Source organism: Podarcis liolepis, assembly GCF_965112155.1.
Source record: "Podarcis liolepis genome assembly, chromosome: Z".
Lineage (NCBI taxonomy): Eukaryota > Metazoa > Chordata > Lepidosauria > Squamata > Lacertidae > Podarcis > Podarcis liolepis.
This window is the reverse complement of record NC_139570.1, coordinates 40,491,210-40,513,250: the sequence shown is the minus strand read 5'-3', so window position 1 is coordinate 40,513,250 and position 22,041 is coordinate 40,491,210. Positions and strand designations below refer to the sequence as shown.

The window sequence follows — 22,041 nt, the reverse complement described above, 5'->3', positions numbered from 1 at the left end:
CAAATGTACATCAGGCATATAGCTTGGAATAGTTTATTTCTTATAGAAAGGATGTATTTGAAAAACAAAGAAATGCAATACTGAACACAGTGTTGGATAAATTTGGCAAGACAGAAGATCCCACAAATCCTCAAAAGTTTGCTGAAGAAAGGGCTTTTGTTGCTCTCACAGTGCAAATGTTAATACCTAAGAGTTGCTTTGGAAACCAATTTTTGGCTGAGAAGTGGGATAAAATATATTAAATAAAAGAAATTTATTGTTGCAACTATAACATTATGTCATATAAAATGTGTTATGTTACAATGTTAAACCACAGATTTTTAGACAGGCCTATCCAGATGTTTAGAGCAGGGGTCAGCAACCTTTTTCAGCAGTGGGCCGGTCCACCGTCCCCGTCCCTCAGACCATGGGGTGGGCCGCACTATATTCTGGGGGCGGGGAATGAACGAATTCCTATGCCCCACAAATAACCCAGAGATGCATTTTAAATAAAAGCACACATTCTACTCATGTAAAAACACGCTGATTCCCGGACCATCCACAGGCTGGATTGAGAAGGAGATTGGGCCGCATCTGGCCCCCGGGCCTTAGGTTGCCTACCCACGGTTTAGAGTTTTGGTATAAGTTTTAATCACTTCTTAGTTTATTGTTTATTTCAATTTTTGAATGCTTTTAGTTTATTGAGTTTAATTATTGACAACTGCATTGTTATATCTTTTTGGAAACTACTTTGATTTTTTTTACAATCTCGTGGTGATAAATTTTATGAAATAAAGAAAGAAAAGTATACATTTCTGATTAACAGTGGTAGGTAAGAGAGGGCCATCTCTCTGGCATGAACTTATTAGACGAAAATAAACAAGCTGCTCTCGGGTTTTCAGTCCTCCCAGCTACAATTGATAGATAATACATACCTTACAGGGTTGTTACAACAAAATGTACATTGATATGCTTCCAGGCATGCCCAACTTCAAGTAGGCTATGATCTACTATCCAGTATCAAAAACTGGCAGTGATCTACCACACTCTCCGATTGTCATTCTTTAACTTAGACATATTATATTTGGCTGAGCTTATGATAAAAATAATAACAAATTATTACCCCCCCACCAGCCCCCTCCCAGGGCCCCTTGGCTCTGTGGGGAGGTGGCTTACTTTCAAGGATACGCAGCTAGACTGGAGCTTGAAAGGTGGACAAAGTTTAGCGTCCACGAAGAACTAGGGGAGAGAGCGGAGGGGTGAGGGACCCGGCATTTTTTTTCACAGGAACCAGCAGGACGGGGGAGAGGAAGGAGGGATGTCATATTCTCTCTCCACACACTGCCCTTCCTGTGGTTCCCTCCGCAGTGCTGCAGCCCATATGAAGCCTGTGCACCTCATCATTGCCCCCCCGCCTCCCTGCCCCAGGGCTGCAGCTTGCCAGGGGCAGAGGCAGGTGCCTCATGCCTTTCTGGGGCTGGCCAGTTGGCTGGATGTCAGGCAAAGCTGGTGGCCTGAGTGGGGCGCGGAGGAAGCAGCAGAGCAGAGAAGAAAGCTGCACCGCTGCAGCACCTGCCCGCCAGCGCGGAGGATCAGCAGTGCCTGGAGCAGGAAAGAGGGAATTGAGGTGGCTGCAAGGAGGTGGAGGCGGCACCAGTGCCAGCCAGAGAGCTTGTTGCAGCGGCGGTGATCAAGCCCAGCTTGACTGGCCATGCCGCCTGAGGAGTCGCTCCGGCCAAGGCCGAGCACACACTGAGGGCACCCGGAGGCAATGGGAGAGCCTGGGGACGGAGGCGACGAAGCCTTGGTCGTCTGATCAACCAAAATCCATCCCACAATCGACTGGTCGATCACGATTGACATGTTGGACATGTCTGGCTTAGACTCTCTGCTGCTTCATCTTTATGGCTTAAAAGGTTGTCTTGATTTTGCCAGTTACATGTAGAGTCAAGGGAACAGAAGAGTCCATAGGCTAGATAGAAGTTTAATACTTTTTGCCCAGTTAGAGCCCATGAGAACTCAATTTGACCAGAGAAGATCCAGTAATGTGTTGAAATTATTTTGGAGAGCAACACTGAAAAATATTCAGGACTATGCAAAACCTGGTTGAAGCCAGTGCTACTCCTACTCAGGGTAGCCCCGCTGAAATTGATGAACCTAACTTGGTCATGTCCACTATCTTCAATTAGTTTACTATCTGTAGAACTAGCACTGAATACCACCCATTGTCTTTTGGGTTTTCATTATGGTTAAAGTTGTTCAAAAGCCAAAGTTCATCTGTATATTATCCACCCAAATTTTCCATGTTTGGCCTACTGACACTTATCAACCATTGTGGTGAAATCCTGATCTAAAACAATACTTTCCACCCTTCATCTGTCAGCGCTCCTCTTTCCAAAGATGCTAGTCTTTAAATGGTGTTGATACTATAATCCATCAACAAAGTATCAATGACCTCATTTAAAGATTGGGTACTATTTTTGATAGCCTTTGACCCTAGTAAAATCATTAGCTGTTACGGAGCTTTCTTAATGAAAACTACTAGTTACCAATATTACCATGGCTAATAATCAACTATGGTTGTGGGCTTTTTCTTTTTTTAAAAAAAAAGCTAGCCTATTTAAGTATTCCAGGTGGTAATGACCGCCCAGTTTTTAGACCCGTGGTTCATGGACTACTTGGTCTGAAGGAATCATAGTTCTTCCTACAGCTTTACTGTTGGCACACAATGTATTGTTACACAAGGAAAAAGAAGCGAAGCTGGAAACTCACATCAGAAGATTCTAAATTTCAGAATACAGTTATTGTAAGGTTCACACAGTACAGCAGGTGGAGCCAAGCTGTTGAATAGCTCCTTAGGCAGGGAATGCTGAAAAAGATGCCTTAGGTCAGGCTTCCCCCATAGTGGGGCCCTTCAGCTGTTTTAGGTTATAAGCTCCAGCCAGCTTTCCCATAGTTATACTCCAAAACATCTGAGGGGCATAAGGTTGGGGAAGACTGCTTTAGAGCATGTTGATATTTATTCTTGTTTCCACAAACTGATAATTATTCTGATGCATACTGAACCTGCATAACTTGCACAAAAATGTTCAATTGCCTCTTAATCCATAGTGTTTTCTGTTGAAATAGTTGTGGTTGTACTATCAGTACCAAATCACCTTTGATCAAGCCCCCTCTCCTGTTCATTTAGAATATCTGTTATACACTGGAAAATTTCTCTACTCCTATATTAGATTTATCTTCCTTTGTGCAACTCCAAAGTGTGAGGGATAATTGAAACTAATGAAAAAGTAAATGCTAGCTCTTAGGAGTAGCAAAATGTAAATCACTGCACATTTCATGATGGATTCCCATGCTATAATCCCAACCATTTGACAAAGTCCACAGCAATAGACAAGAGGAAATGTTTAAGCAGCAGCACTGTAAAGGTTATTATATGATCAGCTGGTATAATATAGAGTAGCTAGCAGGGTGAGTCAAGAAGTCCCTAATTCAAATCTCATCAGCCATAAACTCACTAGGTGGCCTTAGCTATGATCGCAGTATGGTTTTCAAATACAGAATATGGGGTGAATACTTGCCTAAATCACAGAGCATTACTGAAGTAATTCTATGAAGCATATGAGTTCTCTGGAAAGAGATCACAGTGGATAACTCAATGAAAACATCAACTCAGAATGCACTGGCAGTGATAGGAGTAAATGCCATGCTAGGGATGATTAAGAAAGGGATTGAAAATTAAGACAGTCAATATCATAACTATCTAAATCTACAGCGAAGTTAGTTGTATTTGGAATATTGTGTACAATTCATAATGGCCCATATCCAAAAATGGTACAGAAAACAGCAAGCAACATGGTCAATGATTTGAAGTGCTTTCCCTAAGGTTACCAGATTCGGGGGCACTTTTCAACTTCAGTAGGAATGGTAGGATTTTGTCAGGGGACTGATTTGTAAATCTGGGGAGTGTCCCTGGGAAATGGGGATGTCTGGTAACCTTACTTTAAAGGACTTTTTAGTTTAGAAAAAAGCAACTCATTTTTTGAAATGATTAACACATATTGCATTATATTAAATGAACAGACTAGCATAATCCCTATTATCAGAGCCAAGAACTGTGCAAGAGAAGAGTTGGAATTAGCTTGAAGAAAATGGTTCACAATGGTTCACAATGTTTACAATGAAAATGAAAATGAGTAATACTGCTAAGAATGCCAATAACAACTCATTGCTGTTTGGTGTTTTTGTTTTTTGTTTTTTTAGAAATGCAAGGCACACCTTAATGTTAACTTCCATAAAGCTTATCAAAACAGAATTTTAAAAGCATCCAAATGTTTAATGTACTAAAGAAATAGCTTGCCTAATTAGCTGAATTAGAGCATATGGTTTCTGCTGCTAGTGTCATTATTTTGAATAAGTGCTGAAACTGAATGTTGCATTCCTTAAACTTGTTTATTTGCTTTATTTCATTTACACCTCATCTTTCTTTAGTCAGCCTACATGCACCATATTTTTCCGTGTATAAGACTAGGTTTCCCCCCTTAAAAATGTCAAAAAATAGGGGGCGTCTTATACATTGGGTCATCTCGCCCCATTTTCTTAAATCTGAGTCCCCCAAAATAGGAGGCGTCTTATACATGGGGGCGTCCTATAGATGGAAAAATACAGCATTTCCCTGGAAGTCACCAGACCCAGCCCTGCTTAGCTTCAGCAAGGGTGGTAGCCTCACATGACTTCTGATAGGGTGAATAATTGCATACTGTTAAGAACTATTGCTTAAATGTTGATCGTGCCAACATTTAAAAATCTCTGTAAAGTTACAAAAATGATTAACATTGTTATACGGTATGATCACATCTTATGTGCATTTAATTTGACTGATTTCAACCATATGCCGTTGAAGGCAGGCTTGTTGAAATTGCACATGCTAAATCCAAGCAGGCTGGAGAGCTTAAAAGCTCGTTTTTTTTACCTGATTGACTTGTGGTTGCCCAGCATGGAAAGAGCTTTTAAGTTCTCCACCTTGCTTGAGGGCAAGGCTCTCAGCACCTACAAGGCTCTCATGAGATCCTGTGGGGCCATTAGCACTCCTGTGAGATCTCACACAAGTATCCCTGGCCTTCCAGAGCCAGCGTGCCTAATTGGCCACAAGCAAGGCAGAGTTTAAAGCCTTTTATCATGCTTGGGATACCAGCCACAAAAAGAGCTTTTAAAAAGAGCTTGGTGTGCAGCTATAGGAGTACTGAGGATTCTCTCCCCCCCCCCCAGCATGGCTCCAAGGGTTTGAGTATGTGTGATTTTCGTGCATATGTGGAACCAAACCCCTGTGTAAGATGTGATTGTATTTTATTTGTTTTATTTGCGCTTTATTTGAGACAAAATATGCTGTATGAATATTACCAGTACATCTAGCTGTATGGTAAAGGTAAAGGGACCCCTGACCATTAGGTCCAGTCGTGACCGACTCTGGGGTTGTGGACCTCATCTTGCTCTATTGGCTGAGGGAGCCGGTGTACAGCTTCCGGGTCATGTGGCCAGCATGACTAAGCCACCTCTGGCAAACCAGAGCAGCGCACGGAAACACCGTTTACCTTCCCGTCGGAGCGGTACCTATTTATCTACTTGCACTTTGACGTGCTTTCAAACTGCTAGGTTGGCAGGAGAAGGGACCCAGCAACGGGAGCTTACCCTGTCGTGGGGATTCAAACCACTGACCTTCTGACTGGCAAGTCCTAGGCTCTGTGGTTTAACTCACAGCGCCACCCATGTCCAGCTGTATGGTAGGCTAATGTTATCAGTGATGTAAAGATTCAAGGCATCAGATCATCAATATACTTATATTTTTTTATGCTGGACCCTGAGAATTTGAACTGCATATTTCAGTTCTAATAAAGTGACAACTAAAATCTTCCAAAATGTTGCAATGTCATCAGGCAAACAGATATACAAATGCAAAATATAAGGAGCAAATTCCTAAACTGTGGATCATGAACACTCATTCAGATAACCCATATTAAATATTCATATTGATTCATATTGATTCTTAATTGTATTTTAGTTGCTTTTTATTTCTTACATGGTATTTTATTGTATTGTAATTTAAATATTATGGAATGTGCATTATAATACAAGAAAATACGATGTGAAAAAATACAATTAAACCAATAAAATTACAATTATAAATCATACAACATCTACCACAGAGCATTACAGCTCTGTACTATACTGTACTATACTGTATTTCCTCATACAAACCTAGTGGGATGATGTAATTGGTTAAAGAAGAACAGGGCATGAACCAATTACATCTGCAGAACTCCCTTGTCTTATCTGCTTACCTGATGCTGAATCAAACAGCTTTTAGGCATCAAGTACAAACTGTTTCGGCTTCTCAGACTTTTAATAACTTTTGATAGGTTAACTAAGGCTTTTAATTGCTGCAGTGTTTCTGCTTATCATTATTATTAAATATTAGTTGATTTATGGGGTATTGTAAGTCAACTTGAGAAGTTTGTATTGTAAGGTTTGCCAATCTAGAATGGTTGGATGGAAATAAATGAATAAAAAAAATTGCCTTGGGCAATTAATTGCTCGCCTACATGCCTCACAAAGGATGTCTTTTGTTTTACCTAGACCCTTTATTCCATCAGTCATCCCCGTGTTCATTACATTGTCAATGCCTATTGGTTAACTGGTGTTCCTTCACACACACACACACACACACACACACACACCCCAACAGAAACTCATGTGTGCACAAGTGGTAACAGAGGCACAGCAAACAGTGAGGCATCAGTGGTAATAGGCAGTGTTAGAAATTGAGATATATAAGCTAATCACCAAATGGCACCTTAAACCTAGGTTACAGTCACCAAAACAGAATGTCTAGGTGCCTTTTTTTTAAGTGGTAGGATTTATTATTCCTATAATCATCATCATTATTCATTTCATTTCTACCACTTTATATTTTAAAGAAAAAAAAATCTCCAAGTGGCTTACAATACATTAAAACAGCAAATAAAACAATCCAAATTAAAACAAATTCAAGCTTCAAGGAAAATATTTCAGAGCCTTCTCAAAGAGACACTTGCTTTCTCCATACTTATTTACCTACTTAATTTATATAGCTGCCCCATAGCAGAAGTACTCTAGGAAACCAGTGTGGTATAGTGGTTAGAGTGTCAGACTAGGACCTGGGAGATGAAGGTTCAAATCCCCACTAAATCATGAAGCTTACTTGGGCCAATTACAGCCTCTTAACCTACCTCACAGAGTCTTTGTGGGGATTAATTGAGGAGGGGAGTAAACTATGTGCTCCTTGGAGAAAAAGGTAGGATATAAATGCAATAAATATGTTCCTCTGTGTACCTGTTTAAGAAAGTTGGAACAGCCAGTCAGATGTCAGTCACCAACCAAGCACCCAGAAATCCCCACGTGGTCGCAGTTGGATCCACACCAGTCGCAAAACACACCTGGCACCTGGGGAATTTCTAATACTGGTAAAAAGAGATGGAGAAGTTGGAAGGATCCTATTCTCTTTAAAGAAAATTCTCTTTAGAGAGCCCAGCTCCTTTTCTCTTATGCATGTATTAAATTTTATGTGAAACTCCCTTAATTGTTGTGTGAATTTTATTGCTGAATACAGAATATATAGAATAGTGTGCAGGCAACCTCCTTATCCAAGCCGGTGCTCATGTGTCCTGAGTGTGGACAAGATGCAGACTTGTGACTCCTGGTGAAGTGGGGTGGGACAGAACTGGAATGACCTTACTGTGCCCACCATCACAACCACTGAGGTTTCCATCTGAAGACAGCGAAGGCAACAAAGAGGATCCCTATATGCTAATTCTTATCAAAAGTGAGAAACTGAAAAAGTTACTGCTTTCATGAACAGCATCACTGGAGCTTTTACAGTAGTGTAGATAAACAGAGTTAACAACCTCCTTGTTCTAACTTACTTGTGTGCCTTTGAACACTGAATAACGGACAGCAAAACAAAATATTCCCTCTTTGGTGAATCTCAATACTAGGTACATGTATTACTAGGTACATGTATTTCCCGTTGCCAGTAACAATGGTAAATCCATTAGAAACAATGGATGTACCTACCTGTACAGATTCATAAAGTAGGTGTCAGACAAACTTATTGGAGAAAGGCATTTGATAAACAGGGTACCTCCACAAACATCCACCCCTGCCCCGTGGCTATTCATCCCATTTTACATGGTAGAGAAACTTGGAAAAGGGCCTGTGATGAAGATCTTGAGGTCTGGGAGAATATATAAATTCTTCAAGTAACCTAGCCCCAAGTCATTTTGGGTTTTAAACCATCACTTGGGGCATGGCTTGCTGCAGAGTCAAATGATGGGTTGATTTCAAGTCTTCAGCACCCTTGGGAATGAAATCACTCTGAAGGACTGCAAAATCACTATTCCTCACTTTTCTAAGTACACCTCCTGAAAGGTAATGCTGCAGGGTTTGTGTGGCCTGAAAAGTAAATTAAAGCTTGAATGGCAGGAAGCTACCAATTACTCAGAGCTGTGAAAAAGACTCAGAGTGTTTATTCATAAAGACAGGATTTAGACTGGGCAGCTGCTCTGCATTCACTTGAAAACAAGATTGCAATGTTACCTGGTAATCTTAACCAGATTAAGCACCCCCAACAAGCTGCAAGCACATAAAACTGCAATTGAAGATTTCGATTTAAAGTTTGCAGCTCAATTGGATACAGATAAGGGGGGGGATTAAACTACGTGGGATTCTGAAAAATGAGGAGAGGGGGAGGCATGATTGCTTTTATTTTAAGTTGGTTTGACAATTTGAAGATAGACCCCTGCCTTGCTCTCACTGACATTGAACAGGCACACAGAGAACAAGAAACCAAGAGACAAGTACCAAGACACACTGCTGTCTGCTTTGAATGCTACAAAACTAAAACGTTTATGTTTAATGACCTACTACACAACTATTGAGGACTTAAATACAATTCATTTAATGTGCGGTTGCCATATTTTGAAGAGCAAAAAAGAGGACACATTTGCCAGCGGGTGGCACTGTGGGTTCAACCACAGAGCCTAGGACTTGCCGATCAGAAGGTCGGCGGTTCGAATCCCCGCTACGGGGTGAGCTCCTGTTGTTCGGTCCCTGCTCCTGCCAACCTAGCAGTTCGAAAGCATGTCAAAGTGCAAGTAGATAAATAGGTACCGCTCCGGCAGGAAGGTAAATGGCATTTCCATGCGCTGCTCTGGTTCGCCAGAAGCGGCTTAGTCATGCTGGCTACATGACCTGGAAGCTGTACGCCGGCTCCCTCAGCCAATAAAGCAAGATGAGCGCCGCAACCCCAGAGTCGGTCACAACTGGACCTAATGGTCAGGGGTCCCTTTACCTTACCTTTACTTTTAACTATGGATCACTATGACAACTCTTATTTTACATACCTATGAAAAAGAGGACATATGCCACAGAAAAAAGAGGACATATGCCAACCCTATGAGGTGCATGTCAAAGTTTGCTGAGTGTCAAAGTTCAAAGTTAAAGGAAGGGTGGTTACACTACCTGGATGGGGCAGAAAAAGGAAGCTATCTGCAGCAGCAACCAGATTTCTGAGAAGGCAGGCTGGGAAAAATTATCGAGTGACTATAGAAGAGCTGCAGTAAGATTTGTTGGCAGCTGGCACTGAGGTTTCACTGAGCACAGTAAGGCATGTACCAAACACAGAAGGTTTCCATGCCAGAACTCCAAGACATACACCACTACTGACCCAAACGCACAATAAGTCAGCTCCAGTATGTTCAAAATCATATAAGTAAGCCACATAAGTTTTGGGATTCTGTTCAACAGTGGGACAGACTCCCACGAGAGGTGGTGGACTCTAGTTCTTTGGAGGTTTTTAAACAGCGGTTGGACAGTCATCTGTCATGGATACTTATCTGAGATTCCTGCATTGCAGGGGGTTGGACTAGATGACCCTTGGGTCCCTTCCAACTCTAAAATTCTATGATTCTGTGAAGCGATGAAACAAAATTGGAGCTTTTCAGCCCCAATGGTCAGCACTATGTCTGGAGGAAGAAGAATGAAGCATAGGTTGAAAAGAACACTCTGCCTACAGTGAAGCATGTTGGTGGCTCAGTGATGCTCTAGGGCTGCTTTGCATCCACTGGCACTGGAAACTTGCAGCGTGTGGAAGGCAGGATGGATTCATTGAAGTATCAGGAAATCCTAGGAGGAAACATAATGCCGTCTGTGAGGAAACTGAAGCTTGGGCATCACTGGAACTTCCAACAGGACAATGATCCCAAGCACACCTCAAATTCCACCAAGCCTTGATTGCAGAAGAAGTCCTGGGAGGTTCTGACTTAAACATCACAGAAAATCTTTGGAGGGATTTGACGAAGGCGGTTGCAGCACGCAAACCCAAGAATATTACTGAACTGGAGGCTATTGCTCATGAGAAATGGGCTAAGATTCCTCAGGAACACTGCTGGAAGCTGCTTTCTGGCTATGCATCTTGTTTGCAGCAGGTCATAACAGCAAAAGGCTGTTCTACTAAGTACTAAATATGCTTGCCATGGAGGGGCTGAATAATAGTGAGACTGGAAAAGCCAGTATAAGTTGCAATTTCAGCCAGATTTGGGGAAATCACTTGAAGCATCCGTTGTGTTGAGCTTTTTCAATTGCTTTTGTTTGATTTGCTCACTGAAAGCAGCTGAAAGTCTGTAAATTTTGATAATAAACCTGATTTGCAATGGGTGTTGAATAATTTCGATTGCAACTGTAGCATCAAAGATATTATGCCTAAATGGTCGTCCTATTTCAGCAACTTCATTAAAGGGAAAACTAAAAGATACCCTGCCCAACTAGCTCCAACTAACACAGGTCTCCTCCTTTGCTCCATTCTTGCTGAGCAAAGGAAAAGGTACCGGTAATCACTTTGTCTCAAAGAAACCTCAAGTAACAAGGGCATGGCTTCCTATATATGTTGCATTATACTTAATATACTTATGGCTTCCTATATATGTTGCATTATACTTAACACAGAATCATGCTCTTCTCAGGGGCTACGGTCATTATGGGAGAGTGATCTGGGTCTTTGGCCAGAGCAGTGGTGTGAAAGAGGGCCAGATTTGATGAAGTGAAGGGTCGTGGGGGCCAACTGACCTTTTTTTAGGATTGGAGTTGTTGAGGTTTTTTAGGATTTTACCCCAGGAAATTAACTGCCACAGGGGCCAGATTAAACCGACCAGCAGGCAGGATTAGGCCCCCGAGACGGACTTTGGAACTGCCCGGGTTAGAGCAACAAGTATAGGAAGCACTGTAGTCTAAACTCCCACTTCAAATGATTTCTATAGAATACAGGAAGCCACACTTAAAACAGTGTTAAGATGGCATTAGACCCGACTCCATCTATCCATAATGTGGTTGGGTTGCTATATAGTTCAGAAATTCTGTGGACTCAGAGATTCTCTGGATTTTTTTACATATTTCCACCATCACCGATCAGGTACTGTCCGTAGACCTAGCCTGGTGTTCCTATATTTGGAGCATGGTACCAACACACCCATCATGCATAAATCTCTTGTGCTTATGCTTCTTGCCTCAGCCAGAATGTCAGTGGCTTCCCACTGGAAATCCAATTCACCTCCTTCACGAGAGGAGACTAGGGAAAGTATGGGACATTGCACTGTCAGAAAATTTGACACACAAATGGAGGGCCTGTACTGGTTCTTCAAAAATAGACCACTTTTATTCAATATGGTGTAAGGTTTTTTTCTCCTATGTTAACTGACTAGCCCACTAAACCCCCCGCTCTACAAATAATTATGTGGAAAGGCTTTATTTGGAACAATATGGACTGACCTTTTTCTTCTTATATGTAATAGTTGTATATGGCATTGCACTCTCAGTTGTTTCCTGGTTTTCCCCTCCCCTCTTTATTTTTTCTATTTATTATTTGTTACACACACTTTTCTTATTGCATTTTGTATATGCTTATATCAACAACCATTCTGTATGAAACATGACAATAAAAAAACAACAACCATAACTTAGAATTGTACCTAGAAACAGACTGGAAGGCAGTGAAAATGATGAAACAGTGGCATGAAAAAATCATATTTACCTATTAAAAACATAGTTGCCCTATTTTGACTTATTTTGAAGTTTCTGGAGCTTTCCTCAAAGGTAGCCTCATGCATAATGCATTACTGCAAGGCAATTTCCAACCAGACAGGGGTCACAGTGGGTAGACAAAAGATACTCTGAGCCATAAAGTCCACTTGGGCCTCAGGTAATAGTGCTTGATCTAAGATCACCCACAAAATACAAACCAGTTCCTTTAGGGACAGTACAACTACATCCAAAGCATACTGAATATTACTTAAGAAGGCAGACAAACCATCTGCCGACAGTACATCTATCTTGCATGAACTGAGTCTCTATTTATTGTCCCTCACCCCAGTTGATTATTGTACACAGGCACTGTTTCAGAAATCTCACTACCACACATGGATTAAATTAAAAGAGCTGCAATGCAGTACTCTAATCCCCATCCCAGAACCTATCCACAAGAGTAACATGATCAATGGCATTGAAAACCACAGAGAAGTCAGCTGAACAATCAAATATATTATTTGACTATTGTCAAATATTCCAAAAAAACAAGAATGCCACAGTACTGGTGGCAGTTCATCTTTTTAAATTTCACCATGGTGATATTTCTTAGCAAGGGACAAACCTAGAAACACAGCAGAGCATCTCCTACTGATACCTGGGTATAATTTCAGGCTCTCCAAATATGATCACCTTTTCGAAACTAACAATGAATTTAAAAACTGTGAAGATAATTTATTTATTCAACAAAACACCTACTCTTTAATTTGTTATTGTAGTTAACAAAAGCATCAAACCTGTTGAAAGACAGGGCATAAAATCTATTCCATTCAGACTGCAACAAATGAGAGAAAGCAGGGGCAGGTCAACAGCTCTGCAGAGAATCTTGCACCATCCTCCACCTATTTATATTAATCATAAAAGTTCAAGCACACATTTTCAGTGGGCTTTTAAAGTTCAAGTACTCAGTTGTCCAGAACTGAGTGATAGTGTGCAGAAAGTTAATGGTAAAGGTAAAGGAACCATTAGGTCCAGTCGTGACCGACTCTGGGGTTGAGGCTCTCATTTATTGGCTGAGGGAGTCGGCGTACAGTTTCTGGGTCATGTGGCCAGCATGACTAAGCCGCTTCTGGCGAACCACAGCAGCGCACTGAAACGCCTTTTACCTTCCCGCCAGAGCGGTACCTATTTATCTACTTGCACTTTGATGTGCTTTTGAACTGCTAGGTGGGCAGGAGCAGGGACCGAGCAACGGGAGCTCACCCCGTCACGGGGATTCGAACCGCCAACCTTCTGATCGGCAAGTCCTAGGCTCTGTGGTTTAACCCACAGCACTACCCACGTCCATGCAGAAAGTTACACGCTAGGTAAAACCATAACTTTCTACAATACTGATCATTTGGGCTTTTGTTTCATTTTATCATTATATACTGTTTTTGAACAAGAAAGATTATCAACAAAATGGAGTTTTGAGTCATATCATTAGTATTGTACTTTAGTCTTGTCATTATTACCAGTTCTAGATGCACCAAAGACATTTGTCCAAGTATGGTTATAATCAGTGCTTTTTTCCTTTAAAAAATGTTTAGGGGTACTCTCATTTTCCTAATCAATGAAATACTGCCCCTCAATGAGGCGAAACTTAGATTCAGAAAATGTTTAGGGGTATGTGTACCCATGTCCCCCCAGAAATAAGCACTGGTTATAATTTCTTCTTCAGAAGCGTGTGAATGAATGTGGCATATAAAGCTGGCAATGGCACAATCACTGGTAGCACACAAGGGGATTCACAAATACAATGCCACTCACAATGGAGTTTGCACTGAAGAATTTCCCAGTTAATTGCCCTAAAATATTTCAACAATCCAGTGTTGTTTTTTAATTAGTTTTTATTAGTTTTTTGTGTTACAAAGCAAACAGATAAAGAGGGAACTGTGTATCCGTTGTCTCCACTTTCAATTCATAGCCTTTTTCGCTGATCGTTTACATTTGGTGAAATACATTTTTGTCATAATCTTACAGTTGCAGGGAAGGGGAGGGGGAGAGAGATGGGGATATTGTTCTTTTGTTCTAATGCCTATTCTTAGTGTGTGGGGGGGTTATGTCAGCATCACATGGATAGGTCCTTTAGTTGTGTATTTATTCATTTTTATTGATATTGTGAAAGGTTACGGGTTCCTGAGCTTGGTTGGTTGTGTTTAGTTGTGGTGTGGCTTCTTTATGTGAGGAAGGCAGGCTAGGTTGTTGGGTCAAGTTACCCATATTGATCTGTACAGTCATACCTCCGGATGAATACGCTTCAGCTTAAATATTTTCAGGTTGCGCTCCACGGAAGTAACAGAGCGCGTTACTTCCGGGTTTCGCCACTCACGCGTGCACAGACACTCAAAATAATGTCACGCGCATGCGCAGAAGCGGCAAAACGCGACCCGCGCAGACATGCAGTCGCGTCTTACGTTTGCTTCAGGATGCGAATGGGGCTCCGGAACGGATCCCGTTCGCATCCAGAGGTACCACTGTATGCTGTTGGAGGGGATAGGTTACTGTAATAAAGGGGAACCACACTGGGGTGAAGGCATCCTCCAAAGATTGTCCCCATGCTAGTTGAATTTGTTGGTTAACTTTTCTAGTAGGGCAGTTTCCCCTATGTTTTGGTCTATGTTCACTCCTGATACGTCCTTCCACTGTCTAGTTATGGTATTTCTAGCTCTAGTTATGATATTTCTAGTAATTTTATTTTACAGTTTCTAATGTATAAAGTGCTCCTTTATCAAAATCATAACACATTTAACTCAGCAAGTTACTTTTTAACATTCATAACATTTATTTAAACCAGGAAGCAGAAAGTGAAATTAACTAGAGGAAAAGTGAAACCTGCTTAATTAAACCTACATATAAGCTAGTTAGAAAAGGGCATACTGTACTGGATGTTTACAACTGCAGAAAATATATCAGTATCCTATTGACCTATCTATTGCAGTTGTTGTAAAGATTACTATAAATTTATGTGAGGCACTTTTAACATTTTAAAATATAACTATTTTTATTTACAAACTAAAGAAAAATGAACTATTTTCACACCAAACAATGGAGATTTAGGTTTGGCACAAAGTACATATGTTAATTATGAATCAATAGCATCTAGAGTATTAATCTTCACATACAAGCATTTCAATATGTGAGATGAATATTACTTGAAGCTTTGTGCTTCTTTTTACACTTAATGCTAATTACATCAGCACCAATAAAAAACAGACCAGGTATTACACTTAGTTTGCTGATATAAATCTGTACCCCAGATCTCAGTAGCCAATCCAGCTGGTTAAAAGCATCCCCACAGCATGTCACCACCCTCCCCCACCCTCATAATTTTATGTCAGTCAGCCTGGTTAAAGAAGAACATTTTCATCTGGCACCAAAGGGTGTATAAGGAATGCACCAGCCAAACCTCCTTAGGGAGAGCGTTCCACAAATGGGGATCCACTGCAAAAGAAAGAGAAAAAATCCCATCTTCGTGTTGCCAGCCTCCGGGCACACAAAGGAGGACGAGGCACACAAAGAAGGGCCTCAGAAGATTATCTCAGGGTCCAGATAGGTTCATATGGAGAGAGGTGGCCCTTTAGGTATTGTCGTCCTGGCCAGTTTAAGGCTTTATAGGTCAAAACCAGCACTCCCAACAGAGCTCATCATACAGGGTGAATAAAGCAGTTTCTATGCCAAAAACCGGGCATAACCCCAATTGAAATGGATCTAGAAAATAAAATTCCTACAAGAATGACTGGTTCTGGTCCGAGACAACCCAAAATGTTGTTGGTCATTCTAATGAGAATCGAAATAAAACAAACAAAGGTTAAAGATCAACAATGTTACTGCCACAAAGTAAGGAAGTTAAGAGTAAGGAAGTTAAGAGTAAGGAAGGCTGTGGATACTACTAATTAGTACACAGGCTCTGTACATCTCTGCTTTCTGAACTTGCTGCTCTCAATTTTCTTGAACATACCATGTCATACCACATCAGAAGCAATGGAAAGTAATACTTACTGCAAGAAGAAACAATAACACAACAAAGTTACATTTATAGCAAATATTTATCATTTTGACAATCTTAAAGATTTCCATTTCAGTAACCTCATATGAGATATTTCCAATTTATAAGTCAGATGACCATATAGAAGAATGGAAGAATGCCCTGACAAGTTTATGTTTATGCTTGCAGCCACAATGGTCACTGTTAATTTATTTACATACATGTTCCACAAACACATTTGTGCTCAAAAAGCTGCAAAATAGCCATCACTGTCACTCCAAACTGACAGTGTCCCAAAGTACTTATTTCAAGAATGAAATTGCTCCAGTTACACATTAACATTTATCAATAGCAAACACAGTCATTGTTCCTCTGCCAGGCTACCTTCAGCAAAATTATATACATGTTCTATAGACCAATGAAAATGTAACAGAGGGGGCTAGAGACAGGTGTACTGGTGTGGGGTGGGTGGCAATATTGGGTAAAGAAACATGGCAATGACAAAGGCAAGCAAGAAGCCCTCACATGTCAGCACATGGGATACGGCACACACTGGTTTGTGATTACATTAAATATATGACAATTTGCTTTTCTCTGTGATGCTGTGGGTTAAACCACAGAGCCTAGGACTTGCCAATCAGAAGGTCGGCGGTTCGAATCCCCACGACAGGGTGAGCTCCCGTTGCTCGGCCCCAGCTCCTGCCAACCTAGCAGTTTGAAAGTACGTCAAAGTGCAAGTAGATGAATAGGTACCGCTCTGGCGGGAAGGTAAACGGTGTTTCTGTGCGCCGCTCTGGTTCGCCAGAAGCGGCTTAGTCATGCTGGCCACATGACCCGGAAGCTGTATGCCGGTTCCCTTGGCCAGTAAAGCGAGATGAGCGCCGCAACCCCAGAGTTGGTCACGACTGGACCTAATGGTCAGGGGTCCCCTTTACCTTTACCTTATGATGCTGAGTAGCTACAGAAAACAAACATTCAAATCACACAGCTAGCAGGCAGAACTGAGCCCCTGCACCTCTGAAAGGGATGCATCAGAACAGTAGGCTATATAGGACAGAGGTTGCAACAACCTCAAATAATATATTCTAGAGATACTGGATGTCCACTTGACATAAAACACAATTTATTACCATGGCTCCAGTAAAATAACTAGTGAGAATCCTCAGCCTAAAAGGAGAATTTATATGATTCTGTTAGGTGGATGGTAATGGGCTCTATATGTGAGATAAAAGTCTGTTTCCCCCCTGTCATTGGGAAGACATATAAGATATAAGGATGGCACAAGTAGTAGGGGGCACTGCCATGACAACTTAATGAGCATTTCAGGGTTAGCCTTGCTTTGAGCTAATCATCTCAGGTGCTATTAGGTAAGGTATGGTAAAGGACCCCTGGACGGTTAAGTCCAGTCAAAGATGACTATGGGGTGCAGCGCTTGTCTTGCCTTTCAGGCCGAGAGAGCCGGTGTTTGTCCACAGACAGCTTTCTGGGTCATGTGGCACACGGAGAACCATGACAAATGTCAAGGCACTGGCTAAGTGTCAGTTATTTATTACTAAATAGGAAACAGAGTGGGGTTTTTTGCCTTAGATAATCTTTAAAGAGTTGACAAATGGAAGCAAACAGTGGATTTAAAAAACAGTAGCAGAAGGCAGTACTATGAAGCCACTCTCTCTCCAAAATACTACACTCCAAAAAACAACAACCTAACAACTCTGTACCAAAAATATCCACAACTGGAATTGAAGCTCTGGGGTCAGCAAGAGACTGGAGGACATGCGGAAAAGCATCTGCTGCTGCACTACCACATGCATCAGCTGTTAGGGGGGAAGCTAAGCAGCCTAAACAAAGCACTGTTGCACCTCCAGTCTCTTTTCGGCCCTCTCTAGACATCCTCCTTGGGCTCCAGGGAGGGTCTCCTCATGAGCCACAAGGACTCTCCAGCTCGCTCTCTCCATTTTCAGTATGAATTAAACTATTAAAACTTTTCTTGGCGCTGCACGTATATATGGTCACGTGCAAGTCAATCATGTGCAAGTGGGGGGATGCCTGTATGTGTACTGCCTCACCCTACCATGCACTTTGAGAAAACATCTGATGAACCTGAACACACTAAAGGTTTATATTATCATTATCAACATGGTATTAAAAGGGAAATTATACAGATTGATGGAGGAAGGCAGAAGTCAAAGCCAATCACCACATGTAGGGCTTGATGGAACCTCCATGGTCAGGGGCAGTATTCCATGAGATAAAGATGCTGCAAGGGGGCACTAGTAGGGAAAGTCAAAGGGCAAGGGCTGCTGCCAACTTGCTGGCCTCCTGGAGGCAACCAACAGGTACTACATGAGGTAGGATGTTGCACTCTGATGTAGCAGGGCTGCACTTATAATTCTCATGAGAGGGAATATAGGTCAATGGAAGAGTCACTGTTATAATTTCCCTTTCCTTTCCAAACAACTCCTGTATAGCAATTCCACACATGTAAACACATACAACTGTAATAGTGTGTGTGTGTGTGTGTGTGTGTGTGTGTGTGTGTGTGTACATACCACACACATGCAGATACTATTAATTTTAATACATTTTTACAAGGATATAAAATAAAGAATTTTCTATACATGCAATTTTTGCTATTGTGTGACATTTATACAAAAGGCGCAAGATTGTATATAATCTCACCCTCAGAACTAATAACGTTTCTATACAAAAAGTACATGTATATAAATTTTAAAAATCATATTAACTTGCCTTTCACATAACCCTCAAGACAGCCAACAACCCCCCCCACACACATTGCTTTATGACGTAAAAATATGCAACATGGCTAGCTTCCTTGAGACATGTGCAAAATACTACAAGATTTTATATAATACTATAAATGCATAGTATTTTTTAATACAGATATAACTGTGCACAGATACGAGAGCTTATCCCTACAACATAAACATGTGCATGAGTGTATACATCTGTCTGCAAATATACCCTGGCCTATATAAACCGAATTTCAAACAGGTGCACAAGCTTATTCCTATAACATACAGAGCATGAAATGCGCTGAGCGTATGCACCTGTTCTGCATGTATGGACTTGGCCTATATGAGCAATAAACTATTTGCATCCGCCACCGCCACCCCCCCCAACCACCTTAAACGGGAAGTAGGTGCCATTTGAGAAATGTAAATGTGTCCACTAGACTAGAAAAAGCAGCTTTAAATCTTTCTCTTGGCTGTAATGAAGGCGGGGCGGCGGCGGCTGTGTGTGGGGGGGGGGGTTCGGCGGAGAAAGAGGGAGCTAGAAAGAGGCCCCCACACCTTTGGTGGAGTGAAATGGGGGTGCGTGTAAAATTATCCTCACCTGTCAAGATGCGGTGGGAGGGGGGCGTGCCGGCTTATAAGAGCTTGGAGGGTTTTTTTGGCGCTTTCAGTCCTGAAACAGCGACGTGTCTAGTGGGCAAAGAGGTGAAGCGGGGGTGCTAGTCTGTGCGCCTTACCTGCTGGAGGGGCGGGGCTCGCGGCGGCAGCAGCAGTGGCCCCCACCTGCCGCCGCCCCCACCGGCCCAGAACGCCCGTGGTTTCTCCTCGAGGCCACCAGGGCCCCCCTTGACGAAGACGGGGAGGAAGAGCGAACGGGCCGAGCCGACTGGCTTTGAAGAGTCCCCACCACAGCCGCCGCCAGACCGCTTCGCTTCCTACGCCGCAGCGACAGCTGCCGCTGACGCCGACAAGGCCAAACGCGGCCGGGCGAGGGAGGGAGGGAGGGAAGGCGGGGTGACGAGAGCCGGAGAAGGGAATTGGGGCGGGGGGGGGTAGGCTGCTGCGAGGGAGACAAGAAAGCCGGAGGGCGCTCAGAAGGATGCCAACTCGGGAGGGCGGTGTTTACTCCGGGAGGATTGGCAAGCCTAACCGCCAATCCTAGCTCGGGCCGCGGCCGCGCCCGCGCCGCCGCCAGTCGCATTCGCGGCGGGTGGGGAAATGCAAATGAGGACCGAATGCGTAGGAGCCGCAGCCTCCTTGAGAGGTTTTTTTTTTGCTTTTTTTAGGGGCGGGGCAAGCGCGCGAGGTCGGTGTGTCCGTTGACAGGTGGCAGTTGGCCCTGCTGAGAGAAGGAGTCGAAAAGCCAGGAAACTGAGTGCGAAAGGGGAGCAGGGAGGAAGCTTGGCGGGTGCCTGATGAACAGGCAGGCCTCCCCCCAATGAAGAAAGGTGAGGCAACTGGATCCACAGGGGTAGCAGGTCCTGATGTAGATCACAAATGGACCATTAGGTCCATCTAGCAGTGTTTGTTTTCACTGTCAGCTGCTCTCCAGTTTGTTGCTGTTGAATTTGTATACAGCTGTTCGTCCGAAGATCACAAGGTGGTTCCCATAAAAAAGAATACTAAATAAGGCAAAATACATAACAAAACATAAACCAATAACCAAGAGTCTTTTACTAGCCATACCTGGAGATGCCAATAATCTGAACCTAGGAACTTCTCTGTGCAAAGCAGGTGCTTTACCACTGAGATATGGATCTTCCCCCAATATAATGACCGGGATCCTGAGTTAGGAACCTGCCTTATATCAAGTCAAACAATTGCTCCATATAAACTCAGTACTGTATTGTCAACACTGTCTGGCAATGGTTCCCCAGGGATTGAGGCTGGGACCTTTTGCATGCTAAGCATGTCCTCCATCACTGAGCCGCAGCCCTTCCCAATAACACAACTGCTTGTTGTGTGAGGCCAGTGATGGTGAACCTTTTAGAGACCAAGTGCCCAAACTGCAACCCAAAACCCACTTATTTATTGCAAAGTGCCAACCCGGCAATTTAACCTGAATACTGAGGTTTTAGTTTAGCAAAAACAACTCATACATTAACATCTTTAGTCTTAAAAGAAAAACACAATAACAGAGCTTTCAACTGCTCACAAGCATATGATCCAAACAAAGTGAGGAAAGCAATCCCAAGTGCTTCATTGACTTAAAATTATTTGGCAGAGAATTCCACACTTTAAGGATTTCATTTTCACAAGTTCTCTGCGTCCACCGTGCAAACGGGAATTCCCTGCTTTTAAGCTCCAGCCCGAGCAAGCAAGCAGGTTCTCGGTGTGGCAAGCAAGCGTTCTCGGTGTGGCCTTCTGAGAATGTGCAGAGTGGTGCCCCCCCCATCGCGCCGCCATTTCCTGAAAGGGCCTCAGGGGCTGCCCCATGTGCTAACCCTGCTCTCTTGCCCAACCCCAACCTGCCCCTACACCCCAGGCACGCCTTCACCTGTTGCCCTTGGCTGTGGTTGAGCTCAGTGAAGAAGTACGCCAGCAAGTGGGAGGCGATCATGGTGCAGCAAGGCCGGTGGGGCCCGGAGCCTCGGTGCTGGGTAAGGGGTGATGAGGATGGGGTATAGGCGGAGGTGGCCCTGCCTGGCTACCCAGCACTGGAACAAAGTGGTTTCTTGAGGCTCGCCAGCGATGCCATCCTCCCCTGCCGGCTCCCGCATGACGCATGTCCTGCCTGGCGTCTCCATTGGTGCCATTGGAGGAGGAGGAAGGCTACTCAGCTGCCCAATTTGAGCTGATCTGCTGCCCTCGCCTTCTGCCGGCTCTGTGCTGGGGCAATGGCACGCGTGCCCACAGAGAGGGCTCTGAGTGCCCCCTCTGGCACACGTGCCATAGGTTCGCCACCACTGTGTTAGGCTATACAGTCCAGTACATGGGCTTTATGGGAACCAAGGATTAGCCCACAGACCAGAGTCTTTATAATTTGAAATAGAAGATCTACAGTTGCAATTATTCCAGATTGCGCCCCAGTTCCTTTTACACACCTGTGATCCATACTGCTGTATGTAGTCACTCAAGTAGTCCCAGCCAACACACCTTTCCACATCAGGGCTCCACTTTCAGTCTTGGGCTGTGTACACACCATACATTTAAAACATATTCTCCCTGTGCCCT

General features: G+C 43.0%; 1 protein-coding gene and 1 long non-coding RNA gene across 16 annotated transcripts in view; one reads left to right on the top strand and one right to left on the bottom strand.

Moving 5' to 3' along the window:
* Window positions 1-20,126, bottom strand: part of RALGPS1 (Ral GEF with PH domain and SH3 binding motif 1) — a 216,892-nt gene extending 196,766 nt beyond the window's left edge. For 5 of the 14 annotated variants that reach the window (XM_083485895.1, XM_083485888.1, XM_083485896.1 and 2 more), the window contains exon 1: window positions 19,605-20,042. The gene's annotated coding sequence lies outside the window, so the exon portion shown is untranslated. Of the gene's footprint in view, window positions 1-19,468 lie in introns of all 14 variants that reach the window. The other 9 variants (XM_083485886.1, XM_083485897.1, XM_083485898.1 and 6 more) reach the window with 6 other exon arrangements.
* A 39-nt stretch (window positions 20,127-20,165) lies between these two features.
* The window catches only part of LOC310698639, a 175,383-nt gene continuing 173,507 nt past the window's right edge, over window positions 20,166-22,041 (top strand). For both annotated transcript variants that reach the window (XR_014521641.1, XR_014521642.1), the window contains exon 1: window positions 20,166-20,315. This is a non-coding gene — a long non-coding RNA (uncharacterized lncRNA). The remainder of the gene's footprint in view (window positions 20,316-22,041) is intronic.